Here is a 5,839-nt window from a genome sequence, read left to right as displayed (position 1 = left end):
CGGGCTCTGTCGGGCTCTGTCGGGCCCTGTCGGGCTCTACTGGGCCTTGTCGGGCCCTGTCGGGCCCTGTCGGGCTCTGTCGGGCCCTGTCGGGCCCTGTCGGGCTCTGTCGGGCTCTACTGGGCCCTGTCGGGCTCTGTCGGGCTCTACTGGACTCTGTCGGGCTCTGTCGGGCTCTGTCGGGCTCTGTCGGGCTCTGTCGGGCTCTGTCGGGCTCTACTGGGCTCTGTCGGGCCCTGTCGGGCCCTGTCGGGCTCTGTCGGGCTCTGTCCGCCTCTACTGGGCTCTGTCGGGCTCTGTCGGGCTCTGTCGGGCTCTGTCGGGCTCTACTGGGCCCTGTCGGGCTCTGTCGGGCTCTGTCGTGCTCTGTCGGGCTCTACTGGGCCCTGTCGGGCCCTCTCGGGCCCTGTCGGGCCCTGTCGGGCTCTGTCGGGCTCTACTGGGCTCTGTCGGGCTCTGTCGGGCTCTGTCGGGCTCTGTCGGGCTCTACTGGGCTCTACTGGGCTCTGTCGGGCTCTGTCGGTCTCTACTGGGCCCTGTCGGGCCCTGTCGGGCTCTGTCGGGCTCTACTGGGCCCTGTCGGGCCCTGTCGGGCCCTGTCGGGCCCTGTCGGGCCCTGTCGGGCTCTGTCGTGCTCTGTCGGGCCCTGTCGGGCTCTGTCGGGCTCTGTAGGGCTCTACTGGGCTCTACTGGGCTCTGTCGGGCTCTGTCGGGCTCTACTGGGCTCTACTGGGCTCTGTCGGGCTCTGTCGGGCTCTACTGGGCCCTGTCGGGCCCTGTCGGGCCCTGTCGGGCTCTGTCGGGCTCTACAGGGCTCTGTCGGGCCCTGTCCGGCTCTGTCGGGCCCTGTCGGGCCCTGTCGGGCCCTGTCGGGCTCTGTCGGGCTCTGTCGGGCTCTGTCGGGCTCTGTCGGGCTCTACTGGGCTCTGTCGGGCTCTGTCGGGCTGTGTCGGGCTCTGTCGGGCTCTACTGGGCTCTACTGGGCTCTGTCGGGCTCTGTCGGGCTCTGTCGGGCTCTACTGGGCTCTGTCGGGTTCTGTCGGGCTCTGTCGGGCTCTGTCGGGCCCTGTCGGGCCCTGTCGGGCTCTGTCGGGCTCTGTCGGGCTCTGTCGGGCTCTACTGGGCCCTGTCGGGCCCTGTCGGGCCCTGTCGGGCTCTGTCGGGCTCTGTCGGGCTCTGTCGGGCTCTACTGGGCTCTGTCGGGCCCTGTCGGGCCCTGTCGGGCTCTCTCGGGCTCTGTCCGCCTCTACTGGGCTCTGTCGGGCTCTGTTGGGTTCTGTCGGGCCCTGTCGGGCTCTGTCGGGCTCTACTGGGCCCTGTCGGGCTCTGTCGGGCTCTACTGGGCTCTGTCGGGCTCTGTCGGGCTCTGTCGGGCTCTGTCGGGCTCTGTCGGGCCCTGTCGGGCTCTGTCGGGCTCTGTCAGGCCCTGTCGGGCTCTGTCGGGCTCTGTCGGGCTCTACTGGGCTCTACTGGGCTCTACTGGGCTCTACTGGGCTCTACTGGGCTCTACTGGGCTCTGTCGGGCCCTGTCGGGCCCTGTCGGGCTCTGTCGGGCTCTGTCGGGCTCTACTGGGCTCTGTCGGGCTCTGTCGGGCTCTGTCGGGCTCTACTGGGCCCTGTCGGGCCCTGTCAAGCCCTGTCGGGCTCTGTCGGGCTCTGTCAAGCTCTGTCGGGCTCTGTCGGGCTCTGTCGGGCTCTGTCGGGCTCTGTCGGGCTCTGTCGGGCTCTACTGGGCTCTGTCGGGCTCTGTCGGGCCCTGTCGGGCTCTGTCGGGCTCTGTCGGGCTCTACTGGGCCCTGTCGGGCCCTGTCGGGCTCTGTCGGGCCCTGTCGGGCCCTGTCGGGCTCTGTCGGGCTCTGTCGGGCTCTGTCGGGCCCTGTCGGGCCCTGTCGGGCCCTGTCGGGCTCTGTCGGGCTCTGTCGGGCTCTGTCGGGCTGTGTCGGGCTCTGTCGGGCTCTACTGGGCCCTGTCGGGCTCTGTCGGGCTCTACTGGACTCTGTCGGGCTCTGTCGGGCTCTGTCGGGCTCTGTCGGGCTCTGTCGGGCTCTGTCGGGCTCTACTGGGCTCTGTCGGGCCCTGTCGGGCCCTGTCGGGCTCTGTCGGGCTCTGTCCGCCTCTACTGGGCTCTGTCGGGCTCTGTCGGGCTCTGTCGGGCTCTGTCGGGCTCTACTGGGCCCTGTCGGGCTCTGTCGGGCTCTGTCGTGCTCTGTCGGGCTCTACTGGGCCCTGTCGGGCCCTCTCGGGCCCTGTCGGGCCCTGTCGGGCTCTGTCGGGCTCTACTGGGCTCTGTCGGGCTCTGTCGGGCTCTGTCGGGCTCTGTCGGGCTCTACTGGGCTCTACTGGGCTCTGTCGGGCTCTGTCGGTCTCTACTGGGCCCTGTCGGGCCCTGTCGGGCTCTGTCGGGCTCTACTGGGCCCTGTCGGGCCCTGTCGGGCCCTGTCGGGCTCTGTCGTGCTCTGTCGGGCCCTGTCGGGCTCTGTCGGGCTCTGTAGGGCTCTACTGGGCTCTACTGGGCTCTGTCGGGCTCTGTCGGGCTCTACTGGGCTCTACTGGGCTCTGTCGGGCTCTGTCGGGCTCTACTGGGCCCTGTCGGGCCCTGTCGGGCCCTGTCGGGCTCTGTCGGGCTCTACAGGGCTCTGTCGGGCCCTGTCCGGCTCTGTCGGGCCCTGTCGGGCCCTGTCGGGCCCTGTCGGGCTCTGTCGGGCTCTGTCGGGCTCTGTCGGGCTCTGTCGGGCTCTACTGGGCTCTGTCGGGCTCTGTCGGGCTGTGTCGGGCTCTGTCGGGCTCTACTGGGCTCTACTGGGCTCTGTCGGGCTCTGTCGGGCTCTGTCGGGCTCTACTGGGCTCTGTCGGGTTCTGTCGGGCTCTGTCGGGCTCTGTCGGGCCCTGTCGGGCCCTGTCGGGCTCTGTCGGGCTCTGTCGGGCTCTGTCGGGCTCTACTGGGCCCTGTCGGGCCCTGTCGGGCCCTGTCGGGCTCTGTCGGGCTCTGTCGGGCTCTGTCGGGCTCTACTGGGCTCTGTCGGGCCCTGTCGGGCCCTGTCGGGCTCTCTCGGGCTCTGTCCGCCTCTACTGGGCTCTGTCGGGCTCTGTTGGGTTCTGTCGGGCCCTGTCGGGCTCTGTCGGGCTCTACTGGGCCCTGTCGGGCTCTGTCGGGCTCTACTGGGCTCTGTCGGGCTCTGTCGGGCTCTGTCGGGCTCTGTCGGGCTCTGTCGGGCCCTGTCGGGCTCTGTCGGGCTCTGTCAGGCCCTGTCGGGCTCTGTCGGGCTCTGTCGGGCTCTACTGGGCTCTACTGGGCTCTACTGGGCTCTACTGGGCTCTACTGGGCTCTACTGGGCTCTGTCGGGCCCTGTCGGGCCCTGTCGGGCTCTGTCGGGCTCTGTCGGGCTCTACTGGGCTCTGTCGGGCTCTGTCGGGCTCTGTCGGGCTCTACTGGGCCCTGTCGGGCCCTGTCAAGCCCTGTCGGGCTCTGTCGGGCTCTGTCAAGCTCTGTCGGGCTCTGTCGGGCTCTGTCGGGCTCTGTCGGGCTCTGTCGGGCTCTGTCGGGCTCTACTGGGCTCTGTCGGGCTCTGTCGGGCCCTGTCGGGCTCTGTCGGGCTCTGTCGGGCTCTACTGGGCCCTGTCGGGCCCTGTCGGGCTCTGTCGGGCCCTGTCGGGCCCTGTCGGGCTCTGTCGGGCTCTGTCGGGCTCTGTCGGGCCCTGTCGGGCCCTGTCGGGCCCTGTCGGGCTCTGTCGGGCTCTGTCGGGCTCTGTCGGGCTGTGTCGGGCTCTGTCGGGCTCTACTGGGCTCTACTGGGCTCTGTCGGGCTCTGTCGGGCTCTGTCGGGCTCTACTGTTCCCTGTCGGGCTCTGTCGGGCTCTGTCGGGCTCTGTCGGGCTCTGTCGGGCTCTACTGGGCCCTGTAGGGCCCTGTCGGGCCCTGTCGGGCTCTGTCGGGCTCTGTCGGGCTCTGTCGGGCTCTGTCGGGCTCTACTGGGCTCTACTGGGCTCTGTCGGGCTCTACTGGGCCCTGTCGGGCCCTGTCGGGCTCTGTCGGGCTCTGTCGGGCCCTGTCGGGCCCTGTCGGGCCCTGTCGGGCCCTGTCGGGCCCTGTCGGGCTCTGTCGGGCCCTGTCGGGCCCTGTCGGGCCCTGTCGGGCTCTGTCGGGCTCTGTCGGGCCCTGTCGGGCTCTACTGGGCCTTGTCGGGCCCTGTCGGGCCCTGTCGGGCTCTGTCGGGCCCTGTCGGGCCCTGTCGGGCTCTGTCGGGCTCTACTGGGCCCTGTCGGGCTCTGTCGGGCTCTACTGGGCTCTGTCGGGCTCTGTCGGGCTCTGTCGGGCCCTGTCGGGCTCTGTCGGGCTCTGTCGGGCTCTGTCGGGCTCTGTCGGGCTCTGTCGGGCTCTACTGGGCTCTGTCGGGCCCTGTCGGGCCCTGTCGGGCTCTGTCGGGCTCTGTCCGCCTCTACTGGGCTCTGTCGGGCTCTGTCGGGCTCTGTCGGGCTCTGTCGGGCTCTACTGGGCCCTGTCGGGCTCTGTCGGGCTCTGTCGGGCTCTGTCGTGCTCTGTCGGGCTCTACTGGGCCCTGTCGGGACCTGTCGGGCCCTGTCGGGCCCTGTCGGGCTCTGTCGGGCTCTACTGGGCCCTGTCGGGCTCTGTCGGGCTCTGTCGGGCTCTGTCGGGCTCTGTCGGGCTCTACTGGGCTCTACTGGGCTCTGTCGGGCTCTGTCGGGCTCTACTGGGCCCTGTCGGGCCCTGTCGGGCTCTGTCGGGCTCTACTGGGCCCTGTCGGGCCCTGTCGGGCCCTGTCGGGCCCTGTCGGGCCCTGTCGGGCTCTGTCGTGCTCTGTCGGGCCCTGTCGGGCTCTGTCGGGCTCTGTAGGGCTCTACTGGGCTCTACTGGGCTCTGTCGGGCTCTGTCGGGCTCTACTGGGCTCTACTGGGCTCTGTCGGGCTCTGTCGGGCTCTACTGGGCCCTGTCGGGCCCTGTCGGGCCCTGTCGGGCTCTGTCGGGCTCTACAGGGCTCTGTCGGGCCCTGTCCGGCTCTGTCGGGCTCTGTCGGGCTCTGTCGGGCCCTGTCGGGCCCTGTCGGGCCCTGTCGGGCTCTGTCGGGCTCTGTCGGGCTCTGTCGGGCTCTGTCGGGCTCTACTGGGCTCTGTCGGGCTCTGTCGGGCTCTGTCGGGCTCTACTGGGCCCTGTCGGGCTCTGTCGGGCCCTGTCGGGCTCTGTCGGGCTCTGTCGGGCTCTGTCGTGCTCTGTCGGGCTCTGTCGGGCCCTGTCGGGCCCTGTCGGGCCCTGTCGGGCTCTGTCGGGCTCTACTGGGCCCTGTCGGGCCCTGTCGGGCTCTGTCGGGCTCTGTCGGGCTCTACTGGGCTCTGTCGGGCTCTGTCGAGCTCTACTGGGCCCTGTCGGGCTCTGTCGGGCCCTGTCGGGCTCTCTCGGGCCCTGTCGGGCCCTGTCGGGCCCTGTCGGGCTCTGTCGGGCTCTGTCAGGCCCTGTCGGGCTCTGTCGGGCTCTGTCGGGCTCTGTCGGGCTCTACTGGGCTCTACTGGGCTCTGTCGGGCCCTGTCGGGCCCTGTCGGGCCCTGTCGGGCCCTGTCGGGCTCTGTCGGGCTCTACTGGGCTCTGTCGGGCCCTGTCGGGCTCTGTCGGGCTCTGTCGGGCCCTGTCGGGCCCTGTCGGGCTCTGTCGGGCTCTGTCGGGCTCTGTCGGGCTCTACTCGGCTCTGTCGGGCTCTGTCGGGCTCTGTCGGGCTCTACTGGGCCCTGTCGGGCTCTGTCGGGCCCTGTCGGGCTTTGTCGGGCTCTGTCGGGCTGTACTGGGCTCTGTCGGGCTCTGTCGGGCCCTGTCGGGCTCTGTCGGGCTCTG

Source organism: Caloenas nicobarica, unplaced genomic scaffold (assembly GCF_036013445.1).
Source record: "Caloenas nicobarica isolate bCalNic1 unplaced genomic scaffold, bCalNic1.hap1 Scaffold_249, whole genome shotgun sequence".
Classification (NCBI taxonomy): domain Eukaryota; kingdom Metazoa; phylum Chordata; class Aves; order Columbiformes; family Columbidae; genus Caloenas; species Caloenas nicobarica.
Note: the sequence above shows the minus strand (reverse complement) of the source record.